This window comes from Mus pahari, chromosome 6 (genome assembly GCF_900095145.1).
Source record: "Mus pahari chromosome 6, PAHARI_EIJ_v1.1, whole genome shotgun sequence".
NCBI lineage: Eukaryota > Metazoa > Chordata > Mammalia > Rodentia > Muridae > Mus > Mus pahari.
The window spans coordinates 48,645,274-48,670,298 of record NC_034595.1 but is presented as its reverse complement, the minus strand read 5'-3'; the positions used below and the strand labels follow the sequence as shown (position 1 = coordinate 48,670,298).

At 40.9% G+C, this 25,025-nt stretch overlaps 1 long non-coding RNA gene across 1 annotated transcript; it reads left to right on the top strand.

Annotated features, from left to right (window-relative positions):
- The first annotated feature begins 7,658 nt into the window (after nucleotides 1–7,658).
- LOC110322726 lies at nucleotides 7,659–22,930 on the top strand. Its single transcript, XR_002380584.2, has 3 exons — nucleotides 7,659–7,747; nucleotides 22,066–22,161; nucleotides 22,390–22,930. It is a non-coding gene; the product is annotated as an uncharacterized LOC110322726 (long non-coding RNA).
- Nucleotides 22,931–25,025: the final 2,095 nt, after the last annotated feature.

The following is a 25,025-nucleotide window of genomic DNA, read 5'->3' as shown; positions in this document are numbered from 1 at the left end:
ATATGCACTGTTCTAGTAAACCCCACATCAGCGACTGCTGTGTCTCCACTTTGAAGATGCAGATGCATTCAGAACGTTTCTAGGCACTGCTCATCCCATGTCATGCATTTTTTTTCCCAGGGCCAGCTTGAATTTGAAGGCTGTGCTTTTGACAGCTGCTTCACCGAGGAACGGGAAGAACTCCATGCCTCAGTCTAAGAAGGGAAGCCTTACACAAACACGTTGGCGAAGGATGTAATGAAGGAATTGGGTTTTGTGATTTCAACATACTTAGTCGTATCCCAACTCCAAGACCTCAGATGCTCATGCACACTGTCAGCTGCTCCTGTTGCTGTTCTTGTGAGGTCTATAAGGTACATATTTTTAGTGATTATTATATTGTTAAATCTCAGTTTGTGTGTATGTTCACACATGCACACGAGTGTTTGTGTGCATTTGTGGGGGGAGGGAAGGGTGTGTGTGTGTGTGTGTGCGCGCGCGCGCGCACGCGTGTGTATGTGTGTACGCATATGTGCACATTAGAGGCTGGAGTCTGATGTTGTGGGTTTTTCTCGGTTGCTGTCCATCTTAATTTCTGAGTCATAGTCTCTCACCAAACCTTGGAGTTAACCGATTTGACTAGACTGGATGAGCAGCCAGCCACAGGAATTCTCTTGTTTTCAATTCGTAGTGGCAAGATTACAGGTGCATGCTTCAACATTGAGGATTTTATGTCACTTCTGGGAATATAAAGTCAGGTCCTCATGCTTGAGAGAAAAGTAAATTTAGAATCTAAGCCATCTCTCCACGCCAAAAATAACATCTTTATAAGTAAATAATACATGCTTACTTCCAAGGAGATGAAAGAATAAACAAAAGGAGAAAGAAAATAGAAAACAAAAGAGAAAAATCTCTTGCTAACCTGTCACTCAGAGAAAGAGGATGAGCCTGCTTCATTTTCTAGAAACAATGTCCTGTTCTCTGACCTAATGGTTATTTCATAGGGATAACCTGGGATTTGGGATGAGTTTAAGTTTAGAGGAACTTTGGTCTCTAGGGCTCCTGTATTCTCTGTAAAGTGGGATGAAATCTGTCTTCATTTAATAATGTGATTACAGACCATTTACGGTCTTTTGATCTTGCATGAGAATGGGATAGTCCTAGGCACCATTGTCATGAAGGGCTGGCAGGTACAGCTTTGGACTTTCTCAAACTTCTTATTGGCCTCTTCATCTTAACAAGAACTCAGTTTTCTCACAGGCATAGTGGAAATGCAAATGGTACTCCTATAGAGATGTTTATAGAGATGTTGTGAGCTGTAGCTCACCTTGTGCAAAGTCCTTGTGAGCCCTGTAGTCAGACATAGGGGGCTGACAAAAGGCAGCTGGAAGCCTGTTGAGAAGGTGGTAAAACAGAAGTCTGGTGACGATCTCTCTCTGGGAAAACACAGAAAGAGGTTCATTGGCTCCTGATGCCCACACGTTTTCAATATCTCTTACCGAACTATGGGTCTTTTAGGTCCGTGCATAAGCTAGACACTGGGGTTATGAAGCTCCAGGCCTAGACTCTGATGTTAAAGAAACAACATAGCTGTAGAGAACAAATCAAAATGATCCAGCAAGGTTTCACCACTGATGGTATTCTCTGAGCAAGAGTACCTGGGGCGTATAGGGGAGAGATTCATTTAGCCCGAGACCAGAGAAAACTCCACAAAGGAACCTCCTTTCCACTGGCATCGAAAGGAGAGTGGAACTTGCTGGGTGGAGAGAATGGGCATGTTGTTTAGCCTGAGTGCTTAAGGAATCCCCCATCTCCATACATCACATCACAGTGGGGATCCCGAGGCTCTTCTGGAAACCTAAAGCCATAGTGGAGTGACTGGAGTGGGCTTGGTAACCTGCAACACCCAGACTTCCTTTCTGCCTCCCATGCACTTCTTCCAGTATCTGGCACCTGCATGATCTGCATAGTGCCCTTCCTGCCCGAGGGCTCCCTTTCGTATTTGAGATACTCTCCAGTCCTCTGACTGCATTCTACCTACAACAACCTGCTGGAGAAGAGGATCAGATGCCATTGGTTTAATCTGCAGTGTTGTTTGCAGGGCTAGGGCCTTTCCCCCAGAGTCTTTGCCTTTATGTTGTTTGCTGTTTTGTCCAGTGAAACACTTTGATGCTAGCATCTCATTCTGTCTTCTGATCTATGGTGTGTACCCAGATCAACAAATCCCAGGCAGCAGGCATCCTCTGTGTGGTTACTATAGGGCTGCATACACCGTGTTTAGTGGCAAATAGATAACTGCTTTCTAGCTCTCACAGACCCACTGATCCCTCACAGGATTCGTTAGCCCAGATGCTTGACTAGGAAATAGTTACTTTGTGTGTTTAGGCTTATTTCTTGACGTCTCACTGAGATGTTATAGCAGCCCCTTCTATAATTATTTAAATTATTTTCGTATCTCCTTTCTTAAAAGCCATACCAACAAAACTGTGTAGACTTTGACCTGAGTGTTGGGCAATTTGTCTTCCAATGATGCCTTAGTGTTTCTGAGGAGGGGGTACTGCCTGTAACCCCTGTTAACAGGTTGCTTCCCACACAGTTACAAAGTGAGAAGTGAGGTCACTATTTTCTTGAAATAAGAAAGCCAGAACAATGTATGATGGTTTTAATTGCTTCTTAGATAAATGGATGAAATCAATTATTTAGTTGACAATGTTTATCTTTTCAGCATCTGAAGGGGGTTTATTAAATCCAGCTGCTAAGCCATTTCATTAGCATGAGTAAAAGATTCACATCTGTGGAGTAGGTGGTTGAGGATATGAGGGTGAGTAGCAGAAAGGGTTGTCCTGGGAATTTAGGTGAAACCATCCCTTAGATGGGATAGGCTTGTCTCTATAGCACTTGTGTGGGGATCTGTGATTTGATGTGGTTCAGGTATTTGTATCAGGTGCCTGATGCGGGTTCGACGTTCTGGCTTTCCCCACGCGTCATGACTCCGTGCAGGACACTCTGCCTGGGATCATTCATCTCCAACTTTGACCTGATCCTCATTCCTTATTCTATCCATTTAAAACAGCCAGCTTAGCAACAGCATGTGCACACCAAGGATCACACATACAAAAAATAATATCTTGGATTGCAAGGAATAAAAAATTATATCCAACATATGGTACCAAAAAAGAAAGAAAGAAAGAAAGAAAGAAAGAAAGGAAAAAAGAAAGAAAGAAAGAAAAAAGGGAGAGAGAGAGAGAGAGAGAGAGAGAGAGAGAGAGAGAGAGAGAGAGAGAAGCTCTGGCTGTCTGGAAAATAGGTGTTTGTTTGTAGTAGGTATATTAAGATCATTGACTCTAGACATATAGAGCCTATACTGTGTCCTCTCATTGAAAACTCTGGATTGGAGCAAACTTTTAGTTAGAAAACCTTGTGGCAATGAAAACTATCTAACCCTAATTATCAGTACCAATATTCTGTGTTATCATTTGTGCTGATGAGGGACAGGGGGAGGAAGAGAGGAATGAGATGAAAGAATAAATGCTTTTCTGTGGAAAAAAATGGCTTTTTGAAAAATGGCACAATCCACTTAAAACTGTAAGCAAAATATCTATTAAATAGATATTAAATAACAGAATAAAAATGTTCCTGACAGCCTTCAAGAACTTAAAGACACAAATGGATATTTTTTAAATGATGCACCAGGCCTGGCAGGTCCTTCACAGTTCCTTCGCCTGTTTAATAGCACTGAAGCTTCCTGTTACACAACAGGAAGATGGCTCCCTTTCTTATCAGGAGTGGACGTCACGTCACAAGACTGCTGTCCCATTCTTCCTTCTGACACATTATAAACTTTACACCTCTACAGAAAACAGACTTGTGCCTTTACAAACGGGTGGTCTCAATCTTCTAAAGTTCTAAGTAGTATTAACTTCTAATTATTAACTCACCTAAGACCAATAGGTCTAAAGCAAACAAGTGGACTCTATAGATTAGGTGGCTTGTCTTTAGCTTGTACATTATCTTGGGTGATGGGTAGCCTTTATTAACATTATTTCTTTTAAATATAAAGTAGGTTGGTGATGAGATTTAATAAAAAAAGTATCCAAACATCAAGCATATATCTACCAGACAGACATCAGTCTGTGTTACCTGTGAGGGTGAAATTTTCAGCTAGGTACTGAGGGATTCCTTTCTACTTGTGAACAGAAACAGCAGCTGATCTCTGGGCCTGGTCAGTGGTGCACACGTGACGGGATGGAGGACTCTCTGAACAAGTCGTTAAGTGTTAACCAGTGTTAACCCTTTACCAGTTAGCCAACCACCTGCTCTTGTCACACCATACTTTCCTGTGCGCTTCATCTTCTTCTGTTCTGTAGTACCAGGGGGTAAAACTTACACAGACACCAAGAACTCTCTAAAATCAAACCAGCCAACTCATATTCAGGGCAAGGTAGTGGGCAGATGAGGTCAAACCAGCTACTTTTCAGCCTGGCTTCTAGAACACAGCCCTGTAAATATACCCATTACAGTAAGAATCTGTAAGATCAGTTTACTTGTGTAATGTCATTAATTTTGGGTGATTGGGTGACATAAGACAAACCTTTATACTCTTGTCCTGATCTACCATTTAATTCCCTGACTTGCATCTATCTCATAATATAAGCCCATCTGGAGCACGCAGACTTGCTGTCACAAGAAGAAAGAACCCATTCTTGTCTGGAGGCTAGGGAATCCCAAAGTGGCCTTGGGAATCCTGTTAGATTAACTCATTCACTTGTTTTGAGTTACTTCTCTATTTGAAATGAGCCTTGGCATGTCCGAGCCAAACTCACAGAGAGGAACAGCATAGGGGCTACCAGTGTCTGGTTCTAACTTCTAAATTAGTGACTCTTGTCTTTTCCTTTGTAGCCTCCCATTCTTTACTCCACTTCACAGGACTATCCTGGGATGATGGTCTGAATGTGAACTTTCATGCCTCCATTATAAGCCTCCCTTTGGTTTGGGACTAGCCCACTTAAAAGTGTTCACTTATAACTCCCAGCTGCAGAGTCTCTTCTCACCATGCTCACATGTGCACACAGGAACACTCATAGATACAGTTGCATGCTCGTGGGTGTTCACAGGCTGCCACACACCCTTGCTGTACGTATGTAAGCACCCAGAAAGAACAATGAATTGTAAAAACTGTCCCGTTGAGTTCGCAATCTAGAGTGAGTTACCGAGTGCTGATAAGTAAAGGAAGTGTAACCAGACAGCTTAATCCTCCAATTTCCTGTCTTCTAATCAGCCCCTGATTCTCTTGGTTTTAAATTAGAAACACTCCTGACAATATTCAGGACAGGTGAAGGAAACTCAACTAGAAAATAAGGAAAATAAGGAAGGACAAAGCATTTATTTCACTGTCTAAAGTTCACAGGAGAAATATGACCGTAACAACAGGAAATCAAGATTTTTTAGAATGATAGCAGAAGAGCAGAGGCTAGCTGAAGCAGCCAATCACATTTCTGAATGAAGCACATTTGGATCATAATTAGATTTAAGGAGAAAAAAAGGAACCAGTCTAATGTATTTGCTGCTCTCTAAGAACAGCGAATTGTATTTGAAAAGCAGGACTGACCTCAAAGAAAACGATAAGGATACTTTCTTAATGTATGTGGAAGAAAAAAAAAAAAAAGTCAACCCTACCTCATTTGGATTTTTCTTAGAATCTATTACTGAGAGAAAAAGAATGTTTTGAGGGCATAGAAACATCTGAGGTTGATGGATATTCTTAGACATGATATGGTTACATGCCATGGTGGCTTGTACTTAAAGTTGTTCATTTAATAATTAGCTCAGATCAGGCCACTTTGCTGTATAAAAATATTTTAGAAGAGCATGCAAGTGCATTAAATTCAAGGTCTATAAATAGGTTTTCTATGGACTTTTGGAAAATTAGCCCTGGTACTGAGACTATCTTACACTTTATTATTTCCTGGTTCTCTTCATTTTGAATCTTTTCATTCATTTTAGCAATTTCCAATATTTCAGTCATTATGTTGAAAGGGCTAGTGCCAGTTCCTAGAAAAATCTTCATTAGGCAGTATCTTCAAAGGCATGCAGAAAACAGTCATTTGGAAAAGTTGTTCAGTTGACAATCATCATTTAAAAGTTGAAATGGGAAAGGTGACTCACGACATGAATTCAAGCAAACACAGGCAAGAGGTTTCCATGAACACGGAGCTTCGAGCCATTGTGGAAGTAGACTGCACATGGTGGCTTCTAATTGATAAGCAGAATAAGGCAGTGTTTCACAGAAACATGTTTTTACATGCATATTTAGAAAATAGACATTTATACTGCTAGGCATACCAGATCCTTCTTGCCTAAGCATGTTACTGTTATACCAAGTTTGTGTTGTAAACAATTGGATTAGACAACAAATTATTGACTGAAAATTAATGTGTTAATTTCTAAAAGAAAAATTTGTCAAAAAAATAAATGGTCGGGAATTTGACCTGGGTAACAGCTGGTTGCAGAATCACCCAGGACTTTTTTTTTTTTTTTTTTTTTGCTTTAGACATCATAAGTCTTAAATTTGAATGATAGAAGAAAGACACATTTATTTTGAAATTCACAGACAAGATTTCCCATAACCAACCCTTGTCCCCTTGTCGCTAAATTAGTGTTACCAGGAGAATTATTCTGCCTTCGTTTTGAAGCTGTATGGGGAGAATGGAGGTGTTCTAACAGAGGAGAGTCCTTTCTGGAACATACATGTGCATTTGAGGCATTTCGAATTCATTTGGAGCGGAGAAAATTTTTGCAAGTACTCTCTTTAGTTTTCTGTCGGAAAGTTTCAACTAGAGATGTCACAACACAGTGAGATGAAGTTGATACGCAATATCTATTTCTTGATTTACATGATTAAAGCATTAGAGAAGTGGCTCAGATATCAAAAGATTTCTCATAAGTGGCTGTGCCAAAGGTAATTACTGTTAGAATGTGCATGCTTGAACCCAGTTGCCTGTCAACCTCTCAGTTGTTTACAACTTGGTGGCTTTGAATAAAAGTTTTCATTAGACGCTGGGGTATCCCATGCACTTTTTTTTTTCTTCACCACTTTCATATAAAAACTACATTTCTAATTTCTTATATCCAATATCCTTCAGGAAAATGTTAACTTTTAATCTCAAGAAGTGATGCTGGAGATGTCCCATGTCAGTATTTTTCATCATAAAATAGCTGTTTTTTTTTTTTTTTTTTTTAAAGTGGAAGTAGTTTTTTAAAGACAATGCTAAAACTTATAATACCCAAAAGAAATGTTGGTTACGTCATGCAAATGGTTTCCAGTTAGTTATTAAAAAGGGCACAAAACTTCACTGTAAGCCAGGGCAGTTATTGGGGGAAGGGAGGAAAAAGAAGGGGGAGAGGGGTCGTTATTCTTAATCTTTTATTGACTGGTTTCTTTCATCCTAGTGTGTCCTTATTATTTAGAGAAAAAAAATTAAAAAGTGACCCAGAGCTCCACCCATTTGCATCTAAATCCTGAAATAGGTGATGACCTCGTACAACCTGGCTCAGCACATGCCCCAAAACTAAAACAAACAAACTCATTTGCCATACAAATTGTTTACGATTCATTAAAAAGCAAAATTGCATATCCCAGAGCTGGCAGCTGAGGCCGAATCTCCGTGGGCGGAGGGGGCATTCACTGAGTTGCCTTTGTATGCTGGGACGACCAAGCCGGAGGTTCCCACTATGAGCCTGGAGCCTGAGCAGCCAGATGACACAGGAGGTAATTTTTAAAGCTTTATTTGCCTTTAATGTGAAATTCAGATCTTGAACTGTCTTTTGCTTGAGGAACCATGTAAACCAGGAGTTTTCCTTTTCTTTTTTCACTTTGGAAAAATTGTTGGGGCTAGTAAGGTGGCGATCTTGCGGGAGAAAGAGTGGGGGCTATTCAAGGAAAGAGAACTAAAGAAATAAAATGTAAAATTTGTATTCTTTTCATTAGCTGTGTCATCCTTCAACAAAGCTTTTCCTTAGCTTGCCACCAAAACTGGAAAATTTACATCAGAATTATTTGTAACTGGTAGGTCTAAAATTCTATGGTGTGCAACTGCCCTTAAGGGAACTAAAATTTTGATTTATTCCCTATGGTATTTCCTACATCTTCTCTAAAGAGCCTGTAGATTTCTCACCCCTTATTCAAAGCAAAAATCAAGAGGCACTGAAGTCCCGAGAAACTCCTTTTCAGTGCACAGCCTAAACAGCAGCGTGCGTGCTTTCTGCATTGTTTATCTTGAGTCAAATGCATTGCTAAGTGTTCCCACCACTTTTATACATTATATTCCCTGTGGTAAAACATCTGCAAAATAATTTTAGATGAAGAGCAACTTCCAAGTAAACTTTACAGAAAAGAAATTACAGTTTTCCAAACTAGGAGAGAGAGAGAGAGAGAGAGAGAGAGAGAGAGAGAGAGAGAGAGAGAGAATGAGCTCGAGAGAAGCATTTGGTGATATTCGCAAGAAATAAAAAGAGATGACACTATTTACCATTAACAGTCTATAAAAATCTAGGACTGCCTGAAGTACAGTAAGGGAAAAGAATGTTTTTCCCAAGAGCAGTTCCTCCCACCCCCCTTTTTTTTCAAGCTTACAACTTAGGGTAGAAAATAATTGCCAATCTAATCAGTAAATTCATTTGTAGTGCTTAACAAGCTGTGTGAATTGAAGCAATATGACCATCTCATACAAGCAAACCTTGTTCTTGCTGGCAGAAAGTCTAATGGGAAAATAAACGCCTTGAATACGCTCAGGGTCGTAAGAGATAGAGGATTGCGGATCTCATTAGCCAAAAGCACTCTGCAATACTGTTCTGTAACCACTGGTAAAGTTTCAGACGTCTAGTTAAGAAATTACGAGAGAAATTATACAAGTACACACATACCCACAACTAATTTTACTCAAGTCCTTGGGATGGACATACTGAATCCCAGGCAGCGGCCGAATAGACTCCTGCAGTACTTCACTTTTAAGAGTCAGTCTTCTGAATTCCTATGTCTTGCCAAAAGGATAGCACCATTTGTCCAGGAAGGCAGAGTACTTTTTTCTGTAGATCGTACAGTGAACCATGCCCTGTTTTGTAATCCCAGTCGCCAGACTCCCCCTGCGACATCACACACACTCTCCTTTTCTTAAACTGATATCTATGTGAAACGAGCTGAAGTTCACGGTCCAGTTAGGAACGGATAATACATTCATTGTCCTGGAAGCAAACTTTTTTTTTTTTTTTCTCACTCCCTGGAAGAATTCACGCTTGCTGTAAGAATAATAATTACGGAAAACTAGGAATGCGGTGCTAACGAATGAATCCTTAACGGACACCACCCTAATGAGGACAGGAATGATTCTGGGACTCTCTTCCTCACAGGACAAGCGTCTCCTGTGACAATGAGCTATTGTCCATCCTCCCACTTCACCCCAGCCCTTAGAGATCCCAGAAGTCAAAGGTTGTCTGGCCTGGTTGACCATGACATGTGAGTTAACTCGTTTTGCAGCTACAAAGTTAGGAGTTCCTGAAACTTTCTTGTGCCCAGAGAAACGGAAAGGAAGGGTGTGTGGGTCCGTTCCACTCGAAGTTGGTGGTTCTTAGAGACGGAAGGTCTGCTCCGATATAAACAGACATGGAAAAGTTAAATGTCAGAGCTCTGGTCCCCTGAGGAAAATGACGAATGGATCCTTAGAGAACTCTCACAGGTGACTTGAGGCATTCCAATTAATGGGGCATGAAAGGATTCTCACAGGCAGGGCTTGCATGGACCAGTCCAGGGTTTGATATGCATCCCTAGTAAAGTCTCACGGCCAAGGAGAACCATGGACCCCATAGTTCCAAAAATCAAAAGTGAGGAGGGTGTGAAGATAGACAGAGGACACGAAACCCAAGGGGCAGGACAAACAGCTCTTTTTTTCTCTAATCTGCAGACATCCATAGCTAAAATACAGAATTCCACCTTAAAACTTTTGACAGTCTTAAAAATGTTTTTAATGTATAGATATATTTAAAACACACACACACACATCCCATGGAAAACAAGGGCAAGCATTACTGGGAACTCCAGTTGCAGAGTGGCAGAGAGAGGGAGGGTGGTAAGAACAAGCAGTGCGAGGCAGCCTCACTGAAGAGTGTAAAAAATCAAATGTGAGTTTGATGAATGTGAGGTCTGGGACATTTTGTCAAAGAGGGAGGGAAAGTAGAAAAGGGGGGGGGGGAGGAAAAAAAAAAGGCAGTCCCGGCTGCCAACTCACCATCCACCAAGTTCTGGCCGAGATGTCGTAGCAAAGCTGCCATTTGATGGAGCCGTCGGAAGCTTTCCCTGCCATTACGCTGTCAGCAAGCTTCATCTGATGCTAACTCACGGGAGATAAGACACCTAATTGAGAAAACATTTGCAGTGGCATGTGGGGCAACATGTAGTCCGGTCCATACCATATGGAATCATGGGTAAAAAAAAAAAAATCTCCTTGACAATGAACCAATCTCTCCCAGACCCAGTGGCAAGGTGAAGTGGAGATGAGGAGTCTGCTGCTAGAACTGTCTTCCCTTCTCTCTCTTTAAAACAAGAGCCCCACTGCTACACATCAAAGGGAGGTGGTTAAAATTAGGGCTTCATCACTCAGATGATTTTGGTCTGCAAGGTTTTTCTTTTCCTTCCAACAACCCCCCCCCACCCGTTTTTTTTTTTTTTTTTTTAAGGAGAATAAAGAGATTTAATAGGACAAAGGCAGGTAGTGGACTGCGGAGGGAGATCGCCACAGGCTATTAGCCTAAAATTTCTGCCTGACAGATGGAACTGCTTAGAGACTATCATGCAACCTTTGGGGCTTTTTTCCCTCCCCCCCTCAGACTTTAAGTCTGATTCAGTATCTGCTTTTCACAGCCACCCTCCTCAAGACTGTGAGCTGCACATTTTATGGAAAGTGTTTGTTGCTTAGGTTTTGCTGTGCTACACATCTCCCTTGGAAGCAAAGCAAAGAGTCTAAAACTTAATCTGGGAATAACCGAACAGGTTTTCCAAGGAGAGAAAAAAAAGAGATTCCAGGGGAAAATTATTTCTCTTTCTATACCTTGATTGTGGTTTTGGTTGTTATTGTTGTTGTGTTTTTTTTTTTTAAATTTTTAATTAATTCATTAGTTAATTTGGTTATGAAAGAACCTAAATACACGACGCCAGCTTCTGAGTCCCTTGCTTTCTGGTTCAGTTGGCGCTGTGTTTCCTTGTGTTTTCATGGGAGTGAAGTACTACATTGCTGGTGCGATGTGCGTTCTAGCCAACACTAGCCTATATAGCTATATATTTTTTTTTGATGCTGTAGAAATGAATTGGACATCTTCAATCTTTATTAATAAAGTAAGCAGTCTTTTATCAATTCATTTTTACACAATTCCAGATAAGTTTGATATGAGAGTCTCTTCAATCAGGAGAATTTAACTCTCATTTCCATACTATAACCCAGTCATCTTATTTGTAGGGATTTATTTTAAGTTATGCAAAAAATTTTTTTGGCCTGAAAAAAAAATGTAATAACATGGACCTATGTATAAGAAGTGCTAGAAAAATGATCTTTAAAAAAAAAAAAAAAAAAAGTGGGAAGAAGTCTAGACAGCTACCGAATTCAAGTCACTTATTGAAGACTAACAGGGAACAGGAAGTGACCAGAATCTCGTCTTTGGTCACTTGTGTTTGGTAGCTGCCATTCCTGAGAGCTGGGCTGGGCTGGGACTGCATGGAACACCTGTGTGAGAGCGGCACTGAAAACTCTTACTGAGTTTGGTTTAGTAGCTGAGCAACCTTTGGGTCCCCAAGTTCCCACTGGTGACAGTCTACAGTTCTGTACCCAGAGGCCTCTATGTAGGTACCTCAGGGTGTGGGAGAATTGATTACTATTTCTTGAAGGGAACAACTGTGATCATTGACGAGATGTGGTTTTAACAGTTCAACTAGCTAATGAATTTTTCCTAGGCATAGCTTCAACCTAATTATGCTTTGGTAGCTTTGGTTCAGGTCTTTAAGTTGCAAAGAGGTTACCTTGGTGGTTTTTTTTCTCTTTTTATTTATGGACCACTCCTTAATTGTAATAGGGATTGTTATTGTTATAGTCATCAGTATCATCATCATTTAATTATTTAGCATTATGGTAATACAGCAGCTAGCTCTTTTTGACCAAAATAATTTCAGTAAAGTAATGTCTAGTCTTTTAGAGCCAGAGGTGTTTTCTCATTTCAAGCGTGGCTTCCAGGCTGCACTTAGGGCTGAATATACAATAAATTAGGCCTTTCCCCCTCTTTCTCGTAACCCCCCCCCCGTCCCATCCCATTGTAATCTTCTAATAACATAGGGCTAGGAGGATTACTCTCCATCTTTGGGGGTTATTTGTGTTTGTATGCCCTTTGTCTCAAGTCTAAGGAACCTGTGATAGCACAGCAAGTGTGTCCCATGAGGGGCACTTGCTCCTTTCAGAAACGCACCCCAACTTTCCTGGCCAGGTCCTTCGCAGCCTTGTGCAACCGCAGCGTTATGAAAATGACCATCTGGAGAAAGACAAGGAAAGAATTTGTAAATTCTACTATAATGTAAAATAGCAACTTGACCCTACCTCCCCCCCACCTTGAAGGAATAGAAAAAGGAAGCATCGCTCTGTCTTTGAATCCACCTCTCATTCTACCCATTCCTCTCCTTAGGCCCCCTGTCCCACTGTATCATATCCAGCTTCCTCTCCTACATGAGGGTACCAGGGCACACATACGTGTGAGGCTGCAGCGTTTCCATGTCTAAGTCTGTCTTTCAGAAAGCTCTGAAGTTGGAGGTGTTGTCCCCTGAAGCACCACACTTCCAGGATTCCGAACGTCTTATGCTTGCCCATTCTTTATGAATGAATGGGGCACCACCTAAACTGGCATCCAGATTTCATTTTGTGAATGATGGAAAACCTGAGAGGACTTTGTGGTAGATAACACAGTATTCTTGAGCAAAGAAATGTTAGATATTTTTGGAAAACAGTTTTAAAATCTAGAACAATTAGAAACATTTGACATTATCCTTGTCGACTAAAAGCCTGCTGGAAACTGCCCTTCCTCAGATAGCAGCCCTTTCACGGTGTGGCCCCGTTGTTAATAGCCTTAAAACGAGATTAAATAAAACATGTTAAATATTGCAATTATTGTGGGAAATTATTTGGTGAGCATAATGGGGAACAATTCAAGCATTTCACATGATCCAGGAAATGCTACTCCAAACAATTGCCCTGCCTTATGCATTTTTCCCTCTTTGATTGCTGACAGATGCCTTTTTGGAAACAAACATCTAAATGGTTTGCCTTCAGTCAGGGGGAAAAAAAATAGCGGAAAGCGGCTACATGGTTTGAATTTAACTCTTGTCATTTGAACACTTCTCCATGCACGCGAGTGAGTGGCTCTGAGGCGAAGGCAGCGTTTCCCATTGGGAACCAAGCCGGGGAGTCTGGGCTTTTATTTATTTATTTTTCTTTCCTTGACTCTGTATTGTAAGAAGTGGGATCCCCTTGTTGTGCAGTCAGGAGATAGAATAAGGCCCAGGTGATAAGGAGAAGCACTTGGAAGGAAATGGAGCACCCGAAGAAGTCTCGGGCCAAGTGCCAGTGGCCTCCTCACCTTGCTCTGGCCATCACAAAGTGCCCAACTGAAACCCTTTGTGTTATGGGAAGCAAACAAACAAACCAAGAGTCCCAGGGCACAGGATTCGTAGCTGGGTCTTTCCTCCAGTGCACTGGGGCACCGGACTTCAACAGGTGGACAGCGTGGATGGGAAGGTCTGATTCCGTGCTACGAAAACGCAATGTGTACTGGAGGACTCTTGCTTTTCAGGGGCTTTGGTAGAAGAATAGCTGAGAGTATTGTTTCTAAAGTCTCGTACCCTGCTCTGAGGGTTATGGACTGTGTGCCCTCTCCCAGTTTAATAAACCTCTCTGATTTTCTCTGGCCTATGGGAATCAGGAAGACAAAAACCATAACTTGTGTAGGCTATGTACGTGTGCACACATGTATTTGTGTGATTGTGTGCAAAATATATACCTCCAGTGCATACTTCCTATGTGACAAGGGCTGTCCTGTCACCACTGCTCTGTTTATTTCATGCTGCTCCTCTCTGGAGAAATACCCTGGTTTCCCATCCTTTGATCCCATGTGGTGAGGCTGAGCCTCGTGCCAATACAGGTTGGATACTAGTACCTACTCCTGAAATCGTGTATTTCAGACAGTCTTCCCATCCTCACGCTGAGGTTCCCGGGGCAGGACTGTCTCTTTCTTTCTTCCAAGGGCTTTGGGAATGGTAGGAGGCCCGTCGGGTGGTTAGGAAGACACAGAGGTTTGCCCACCTGGAGAGCCAGTTGCAGCCTCATGGTCCTACAGATTCCTCTGTCCGTTTTGTTCATGCTGTTTCCCCCTTTTAGTACACGGCCTGGGTCAGAGTCCCACTCTGCAGGGATCTGCAGCTCTTTGACTCCCCGTTGCCTGTTTTATCTAGATCGTTCTTCTGTGTCTCCCTCAGATAGGCTGGCTGTATTACCACCTGTCTTTGATGAACATATGTCTTTTATCCATCCATCCATCCATTAAATAGCATTTCTGGAGTGCCAGCAATTAAATGCATTTCCCTCTCCTTTTAAGCTTTGTTTCCAGGACCCTTGGAAATGTGAAACTCGACAAGAGCACGTGATTTGAACGCAGCATGTAATAACAGCTAACGTTTATCCGGTGTTTCCTCTCAGCCAGGCGATGTTCCAAGAGCCTTAAGTATTTTTTTTTTTTTCCAGGTAGGTTCTTATGAGGTAGACTTGTTATTAACCTCACTTTATGATCAGAAACAGATGCTGGGCAGCAAAGTGTCCTATTTAGGGTTCCTGAGTTGGAAATGGAATGAGGAAAAAGCACAGGAGTTAAGTTTGGCTCTTTTTACCCCTGATATTACCTCTGAGGTCACTTACAAGGTTTAGCACCTGCTCTATGCCAGGCACCTCCTAAAATGCTTTTAGGTGATGCGCATGAAATGTGTGTAACAGTCCTATAAGGCTGATATTATTTTCAGTTATCAGGTCTGAGTCCAAGAGGCAAGCGTCTCAGCAAAATATTCCAGTTAATCAATATCAAAGCCATCCTGGTATGCTGGTGGCCACCTGTGACCCTAGGAGGTGTAGGCAAGAGGTTTGCACATAAAAGGCTAATCTAAACTACAATCAGGATTTTGTTTTAAAAATAAAGAAATAAGAAAGATTCAGCCTACATCTGCTTGAGTAAAAACTATCCCACCAGTGCTTTTCCTATTAGGCAGATACATTGTATTTCTTTTTGTAGATTTAGACATTGGGCTTACACACACACACACACACACACACACACACACACACACACACACGCACGCACGTACACACACACTGGCTTGAATCACTATAATCTTAGAAACCCTGAAATTATAATGGTGCCTGTTTCCGAGGCTGCAGAGCTCAGGGCAGGGCAAATGGACATCTAAGATTAAAAAGAGAAAATAAAATAGAGTTCTATTCTGAAGAGAGATCATGTACTATTAATACCTAGGTCTTTCCTCTAACTTTAGTCAGGTGCAAAAATCCCCAAATAGAGCTCAGTACACTGCACTACCTTGCTGAATTCAAGTGAGTGTGGTTTTATTCACAGGTCTTGATATAGGGGAGGCAGAAGAGCCACCATAGAAGTTAGGAGTTCAGTTTCCCCACAGCCAGAAAGAACACCCAGCTCCCTCTTCTGGGGTTGGAGTGGTGTGTGTGTGTGTGTGTGTGTGTGTGTGTGTGTGTGTGTGTTTTCTCTTCCTCCCCTCCCTCCCCTCCCCTCCCCTCCCCTCCTGTTCTCTTTCCTTCTTTCCTTCCTTCCTTCCTTCCTTCCTTCCTTCCTTCCTACCTTCCTTCCTTCCTCCCTCCCTCCCTCCCTTTCCTTCCTTCCTTCCTTCCTCCTTCCCTCCTTCCCTCCCTCCCTCCCTCCCTCCCTCCCTCCCTTCATTCTTTTCTTCCTTCCTTCCAGCAAAAGTGGTGAAGCTATCTGCACAGGCACATGTTATTTCTAAGTATAAGTGTCCTGACCTTAAAACTTGGTGTCCCAGGCCACCTTGCAGTGTGGCAGAAGAAAACCCACAAACCGGAAACAGCAGTATTAAAAAATTGAGGGAGTCCAGACAGTCCCATTCCATTTGAATGATGTGATGTACTCTGAGGCTAATCATATTTTTGCCTGGGTGTTTTGCATGTAAACGTGTAGATTTTTGTCCTTAAGAAAAATATTGATGCTTTTTTTCTTTTGTTTCTGTAGGAACTCACTCATCATGCCCTGCAAAGAATTAATTTCCTCCTTATTGGCAGATCTTGCACTTCGTTTCTATTTAGAAGTTCCTTGACTTTTAATCTCTCTCTTCATTTTCTGTTAGCCAGCTGACACCCAAGATTGGGCTAAACCCTCTGCCCCTTGTTAAAAAGGAAAAAAAAAAAAAAAGAAAGAAAGAAAGAAAAAAGGAAAAGAGAACACACGCAACACAAGCTTCTAATATGTATATTCACAACTTCTCTGCAAGGCGCTTAAGAAAACTAAAAGGTTAATATATTCTAACTAGATGTTAGGTATAGAATGTCATATCTGTCAAATTTCATTATGACTTGCTGCTCATTGGAAAAGATTTGATTTCTTTTGCCACGTCCTACTATGTTCAAGTCACAGACTGCCAGCAGCAGCCCACTGAAGACCACAGGCTGGCAGTGAGCAGGCTCGAGTGGGAATGCAGCCGCAAGGACCATCTGTTTCCGATTTCTAGCTGAGCCAAGATGTGCAGTGAAGTGCATTCCATTCACCAGGCCAGCTTCTCCCCTGCTCAAGTTATTAGTGTTACAAGTGAGATGATCTTTTCCAAACAGCGGGGGAGCCATAATCTTTATGGAACAGGATTTTAAAACACACACACACACACACACACACACAGAAAATACACATACACCACCAGTTAGACATCTTTTGTTAAAGTTGTGAGAAATGCTGCTTATAAATTTAATTATAGCCTTCATGAGGTTTATAAAGCATGCTTTATTAAAGCATAGGTACCTGGGAGGCAGCAGTGCAGACATTGGTCTCACTGAGTCCCACTGAATGATCCAATATTCTTAGAATGCTTTTTATGGCTATGTTAAGAAGAAGGTGTTTAAACCATTTTTCCAAAGCGTACGGAGTTTAGGCGCAATCAGTCAGCTTATCAGGACAGGTGAGTGATCTTGCAAACTGGAAGGGATTGAACTCACTGTGTAACTGAGGAAGAGCTGAGCCATTTTTCTTGTATTTGGTTTCCTCTGAAGACTGAGCATTTTAAGAGAAGTTTGGAGGGGATGTAAGAAGGCTGATTGTATGATAACTCGATGGAAATGCCACTCTTGGAAGTTGAGAACTTAAGTAATTAATGTCATAAACGTGTGTTTAGTCGTAGGTGATTGACACCCTGCCAGGTACTCAGGATTCCAAGGGGGAAAGACAGTGGCTTGCCCTCCAGGTGCACACTAGCTCTTGCTGAGGAAACAGGACAGGAGCAGGCATGCACTTTGCATTTGGGTAGGACCAGGGAATGTACACCTGACTCTGTGTTGTCTCATGTCCTTAGTAGTGGCATCATCTGTAAAATAGGGATGGTGTTGGTCATTGGCCAACTTACTGGGAGTGCTGCGAAGATGAAATGAACCTACTATGCAAAAGAACAAGAATACTGGGCGCACACTTAGTAGGTACTCAGCCTGGTTTCTGTTTCCTTTATTTATTCTTTGAATCCTAGAGCTTCTTGCATATCTCCATTGTAAATAAGAAGCTGTCATGTGATTTCTTTGCGGGGTGTGTGTGTGTGTGTGTGTGTGTGTGTGTGTGTGTGGTGTGGTCCTCTCATTTAGATACCTCTCCAGGAACACAGTAGCCAATATCTTGCAGCTGAACCCTCCTTCTCTGGGAGAGAAGAGTTGTTTGTGCTTACTCTCTAGTCTGGAGGCTCTTCACTGAGGGTAAGCTCTTCCTTGGGGCAGGCTCTGGGTTACACCACAGAATCAGACCTGTAGAGTCATATGCATTCGCAAATAACCAGGACCCTAAAGAATGTTTTGGTTCCTGGTCAATGAGTTTTATAAAAATGAGTTTTCTTTAAAAAACAAAACAAAACAAAACAAATCAGAGATCACAGGAATCCATTTAAAGTAAGAAGCTGTGGATAGATAAGACAAAACATCTTACTTTGCATGTTAGGAAAATAAGGCCCAGAAATGATGTCCATTTGACACGTGGACCGAGTTATTGGCAGGGCTGGAGTTCCAGCCTAGAAAGGGAGCAGAGTGAGACTTTTGAAAGCACCTGTGTATGTTTACTGTGGTAGCTGTAAGATCTATACTAGCCGGGAGGTAAAGGAAGGGGGGGGGGTGTTGAGCAATCGAGGGCTAGAAATTAGTTAGTTATAACAAAGACCAACCAATCCTGCAAAGAATCCAGAAGCTGGGATGTCCTTACAGAATTATCCCAAATTGAAGCAAAGGGGTTGGGATATTGTATTTGTTGAGAGCTTGTTTTTGTAGGGCAGGGCTTTTCAACCTGTGGGTCATAACCCTTTTGGTAATCCTCTGTCTCCACAAACGTTTACATTATGATTCATAATGGAAGAAAAATTACAGTTATAAAGTATCTACAAAAATAGTTTTATGGTTGTGGGGTCACCACAACATGAGGAACTGTATTAAAGGGCACAGCATTGGGAAGGCTGAGAACCGCTGCTCTAGAAGGAAAAACTTTCAGGCTAGACAATAAGCAAAGAATCAGAGAGGGAGGGCCCGAGCAGAAGCTGTCATCTGGAGAGTGTGTCACAGGGCCTCCCAGTGCCGGAGGTGGCTCCTGGCTTACTCATTCTTGCAACAGAGGACCCCACTTTGCTCATTTCCCAAGAGTCAAAAGGAGGCATCCACCCCACTTTTAATGTCATCAACCCAGAAGATAGATCTCTCTCTCTCTCTCTCTCTCTCTCTCTCTCTCTCTCTCTCTCTCTCTCTCTCNTCTCTCTCTCTCTCTCTCTCTCTCTCTCTCTCTCTCTCTCTCTCTCTCTCTCTCTCACACACACACACACACACACACACACACACACACCACAGGGGGCAAAAAAAAAAGATAGTCAGGGCAAGGGGAGTAGTGTTGGGCATTTCTTAGCTTTTTAGTTGTCCAAAACAGGTGCCTTTCAGAGTTAATATAAAAATATCTGAAGCTTAACTGTTTCTGGCTGGCTAGTGAGCCCCTGGAATTTGCCTAATTTCTGCTACTTTCGATAGTACTGGGATTACAGGCAGAAGCCACTGGTGTGGGTCCTGGGGACTGGAACTCAGGTCTCCATGCTTGTCTGAAAATTAATTTACTCACTGAGTCAAGTCATCTTCCCAGCTACTGAACTTTTGACATAGGACTATATTTGCAAATGATTATATCAAGAGCAAATCTGTTATAGACCACAATGGTCTTAATTTAGTAATAATATATATATATATATATATCATAAATATATATATGATATATATATGATATTTATGTGTGTGTGTGTGTGTGTGTGTGTGAGAGAGAGAGAGAGAGAGAGAGAGAGAGAGAGAGAGAGAGAGAGAGAGAGAGAGAAAAAAAATACGCGCGCGCATGTGTATTTCAAATGATGAGGAAAGGGTGCTTACTAGCTGACAGCCTCTAGACCTCAGGGGAATAATGGTAAATACTTTTATCTTTATTTCTAGGATTTTAAAGCATCATGTAATTGCATCTAAATAAAGTATGAAAACGACTTGACAGGATGTGTGAAAATGCTTAGAAATCTTTGACTCCATATTTTCTCCTTGGGTACATCATTTAAAAAGGTGGTTCTACTGCATATACACATCCTCTTGAACATTATTCAAAGTGGTGAAAAATTAGGAAGAAACATTCCACGCAGTACAACCACATCAAAGCATATTGTGAAGCCATGAAAGAAAATGTTGTTTACAAATGGAAAATGTGTATGCTGTAACAGTGCGAAAAAAGCAGGATGCAAAATTGAACACAGAATGAACACAGTTCAGCAAAAAACCCAGCAATCTATTCATTAAAAGACAGAAAACATTCACATGTTAATGGTTGTGTACATAACTGATGGAATTATAATTTTTTTCTCTTCTGCTCTTATGTAATTTCAAAAGTTCTTTTAATGAAAGGGTGTTGTTTCTATAACAGAAACAAATAGACATTAGGAATGAATGACTGAAGCTGGAAATGTGTGCTGACTGGTGATTAGTCTTAAGCATTCTTCCATAACCTGTCAGCACCTGGTCCCCTGTCTCCATTGCCTTGATGGTTAACTGGACATCTTCTGAGTTAGGCACAGAAGGCTGAATGAGAATGTGAAGAGCCAGGGTTGTGCTACAACTCTCTTGGGTACCCCAGCATGAGGACATATTCGTTCCCAGACCCAGGCTTATCAGTGAAGTGACCTCTGATTAGATCAAATGGTCCTGGGGATCTGGGGCTTAAGGTGTACTGTCTGTCATCTGGACACCTCCTAAACTTCTCAACTCAACATAAGCAGTTCTTCGATTTCCCTGTTGGTTTTATAGGAATCTGATAAATGAAGGATGATCTCACTGTTTCAGAGCCACTGGGTTAGATGACCAGGACATGCTTCTTAGTCTAGGAGTCATGAGCCCATGTGGAATTGTATAACTTAGTGTGTGTTTGGGGGTGGGTGTCACAGTAGCTGGCAAGAGTGAACAGGTTATTAAGTGTTTGGGTGTGAGTCTAGCCTTAACTGCTAAGCCTTCTCTCCAGCCTCAGTGGAAGGTTTCTGAATATGCAACAACCAAAATCAAGTTCAAAGATAGGTGTGTAGTAAATTCGAGGTGTTTTAGCAGTGCTGCATCATGCGACTTCACCACAGCCTTGGTTCTGAGAGCACAGGCAAACTTTACCCTGTGGCTTGCTGTCATGCTGTGCTAAGCCTAGGAATGCAGTCTGAAACACCAGGATCCGATTTGAGAGGAGTGAAGATTATAAATTACACTGTTTGTGTTGTCTATACAAAACTTTCTGCTTTTCTAGAGACAGCGTTTTAATTGTGGGGGTTAAAAAAAAAAAAAAAAAGAAAAGAAAAGGAAGAAAGAAATCTGGTCCTCGGCATTTAAGATCAAATGAGTGTATCTTTGTATTCCATTACTTTAGATTATTTAATTTTTAAAATTGCTGTTTGAGTTGCTAAGTTGAAATTTTTTTCTAAAAAAAAAAAAAATCACTCAATGGGTTAATTAGCTACCTTTGCTAGGTAAATAGATGGACCTAGAAAAGATTATACTGAGTGAGGTAACCCAGACTCAGAAAGACAAGTGCTATGTACTCTTTGTTACGTGCAGTTCCTAGCTCCAAGCCTTCAGATTTGAATATGTAACACTGAGGAACCACAGAAGCCTGACAATTATAAAGGGGCTGTAGCAGGGTAGGGGGACTTGAGGAGAACAGCAAGATGTAGGTAATATGAAGCAGGACATAGAAAAATGGGGAGGGTTGCGTGGGGAGCACGGAGATGTCAGTATAGAAGGAGGAAGAGAAGGAGGGGGGAGAAATGACACCAAGGTTATCTGATGACGCCTTAAGGATTTTATTATTTTATATTCATCTAAAAGCCACACACACGCACACACACACACACACACACACACACACACACACTCACACACACACACACACTCACACATACACACGGGTATGCATATATGTATGCACCTTAGAGGAAGTTACTCCACGGGGGTTGACAGTGCTCCCCACAAGAAACACAAGACTAGGCATGGGGCTTCCCCATTTGAATGACTGATCAGGGTAATCCAAGAGACTCTCCAAACAATATAATCTAATATTTTTGCCTTTGGTTGTCTCACAGAGATTGATACTAAGGCCCTATTGCTGCATCCCTATACAGCACAGTTAGTACACAATGCTCAAAAGTATTTGATCTGGATCAGATCTAAAAGCATCTTTTCTAACTTCCAGGTTACCAGAAAATACTATGCCAGATGCCAAGATAGAGAGGCAATTAATAGTCCTACCCAGTTGTGACACCTTTCAACCATGGCAATGACCAGCATGGTAAGATATCCATAAAGGTATGGTAAGAGGCACTCACATATTGGTGGCAACCAATGACTGACTAATTGCACTTAAGCCTGTTTAACATGGAGGGATACCATGCATGGTATTAGAAACCTACCCCGCTTTCAATGGCTAGTGAGGTCATAGATCTTAGAAGAGACTCCACTACCACCACTTTATCAGACCAGATCTATTAAACCTTTATCAGAATGCTTTTCTTTACAGAAAATGGAGACCATCACAGAAATCCACCACTGGACACGATGCAGACATCAACAGGTCCTGGGTAGCCCTACCCAACAACTACGTCACAATTCTTGCATATATGGCTCTGCTAACATCACAGAAGAGGGGATAGGAAGACTGTAAGAATGAAACACCAGAAGTCGGCTGTGAAACAGTCTTTCCTAGAAATGCCTGCATAAGCAACATTTGAACAATGGCAGTATGAGTAGACATGTTGATGTGGAAAGGAAAAACAACCTCATAGGATCACATCTGCGGATAAGACATCTGATGATCACTGGGAATGGGAGAGCATCCTCTACCAGGGATGAGCTCTCTAATTAGCTATCCAATACAAACAGTATCACTGAAACTGTCCATATACAAAAAACAGAATGGACTCAGCAGATTGTACTTGTGCATAAATACATGTAGCGATAATAATGGGACAAGAAGAATCTAGCAGTTTGAGAGTTGTGGCAACCTGGGAGAAAGTGCTATAATTATATTTTAATTAAAATGTATAAAATACATAGAAAAATTCAATAATTTTCTTTTGTGAATCGGGCAAAAGTTTCATAATTTCTGAAATGGATCTAGCCATACTCTTGCATTTTATACTATGCATTTATGAAGAATGGTGCTCTCACAACTGATGTATAAAAATAAATATTGAACACTTGGACAAACCTTCAAGATGTTCTGTGTCCTGCAATATCAAATAAGCAGTCAAGCTTTAGGTCCTTATGTGAATACTAACAAGCATGTGCATGTTATTAGTAAGCAAATTTGGTTTAGTTTTTAATAAATTGTAAAATCGTACGTATAGCAGATAATTGCCTTAATTTTCTGTAATATGTAATCAGTGAATATATACCTATTTTCTAGACATATATCAATAGCTATGTAAAAACTTTTCAGGTATGAAGTGGTTGTGAGTGTAGAGTTTAGGAAGCCTTGTTCTTGACTGCCCATAGGTAGGTAATTAATATTTAGGTGCTATTTATTCCTCATCTAACAAGTTTAAAGTTTGTTTTTAATCACAGTAAGTAATGTATTAACATAGCGTTGGCATTACATTTTTAAGCTCATAGTATTGTTAGCTATACACACATGGTCGTGTTGAATAATATAAGCTTAGGACCTTGTGTTTCATTCTCAAGAGTCTCAAAATATTTTCAATTTATCTCTTAATTTATTATTTAGTCCATTGACTATACAAGAGTAAGTTATTTGATTTTCACATGTTTAACAATTTCTCTGATTTTTACTTTCATTTTCTTATGATTGGAAGTGATGTGTGATGTGACTTAAACCTTATTTAATTGGTTAAAACCATTTTGTGCCCTATTTCTACTATAGAATGTCCTGTTGCACTTGGGGATAGGTGTTCTGAGGCAACAGGGTACCATGTTCTTTATATGTGGGTCTTGTCCATCTGTTCTTCTTAGTTTTTTCAAACTTACTGTTTTCTCACCAGTTTCTGTCTGAATGGCCTGTCTGTTATTAAGAGTGGGATATTATGATTCCTATTTTTATTGTGTTACTGTATGTTTCCCAGGTTCTATCAATGTTTGCTTCATACAGTTGGGTGTTCTGGGCACAAATTCTGCTGGATTCACTGTTTTAATATTTCCTTCCCCCTCTCTATATATCATTTATCTGTCTGTCTGTCTGTCTGTCTGTCTATCTATCAATTAACCATTTTTTTTTGTTTTGTTTTTCATGACATTTTACATTTTAAAGTATATTTTTCTGGTATGTGTGGAACAACCTCTGTTTATCCTCATTTCATTACTGTTTGTAAGAAACATCATTTATATTTTGCTTTTAGTCTATGCATGTCTTTAAAGTATATCTCTTGGAGACGGCAAGTGGTTGGATCTTGCTTGTTCAAAATCCATTCAGATGTTCCATTCCTTTAATGGATGCTTTAATCAATGTATTCAAAACAATTTATTATAGAGAAGAACTTAGACTACCTTTTTAGCAATTGCTTTTTGTCCGTCTGACAGTTTTTGAGGTCTTCTCTTTGCCTCTCTGTTTTGCTGTCTAATTTTGCAGTAGATAGTTTGCATCCTCTTGCTCTTCTCTGTACACAATCTAAAGGTATTGTCTTTGTGTTCACCGCAGGGTTTGTGTAGTATGACTTATGTTTATAACGCTGTCTTTAAGAGTGACTGCAGCTTATTTTCAACAGTAAATGAAAATTTTATGTTTTGTTTTATTCCTAAATTATTTTGGGATTGGTTAGACCTTGTGTGTAATCAGTAAATGTTCTGACTCTGGGCCACATCCTCAGCCCTACATATTGTCATTAATGTCACAAATTATATTTTTAGAGCTGTATTCTTCATTTATGTCTAGCACCATAGATGAAGTCAATTTCACATTGCCATTATGGTATTCGCCTAGCCTATGCGTTTACTTGACCATGCACTTCCCTTCGCCATCGAGCTTTCTGCCTTCATGTGCTTTCATGGGACTCTTTATCATCCTTTAAATTCAATTAAAATTATCTTTAGCATTTCTTATTTTCAGTAATGCAGTGGTGATGAAATCCCTCAGCTCTTACTTATCTGGGGAGGTATTCCTGCGGAGACTATAGCCATATGTAGCATTCTTGATTGACATTA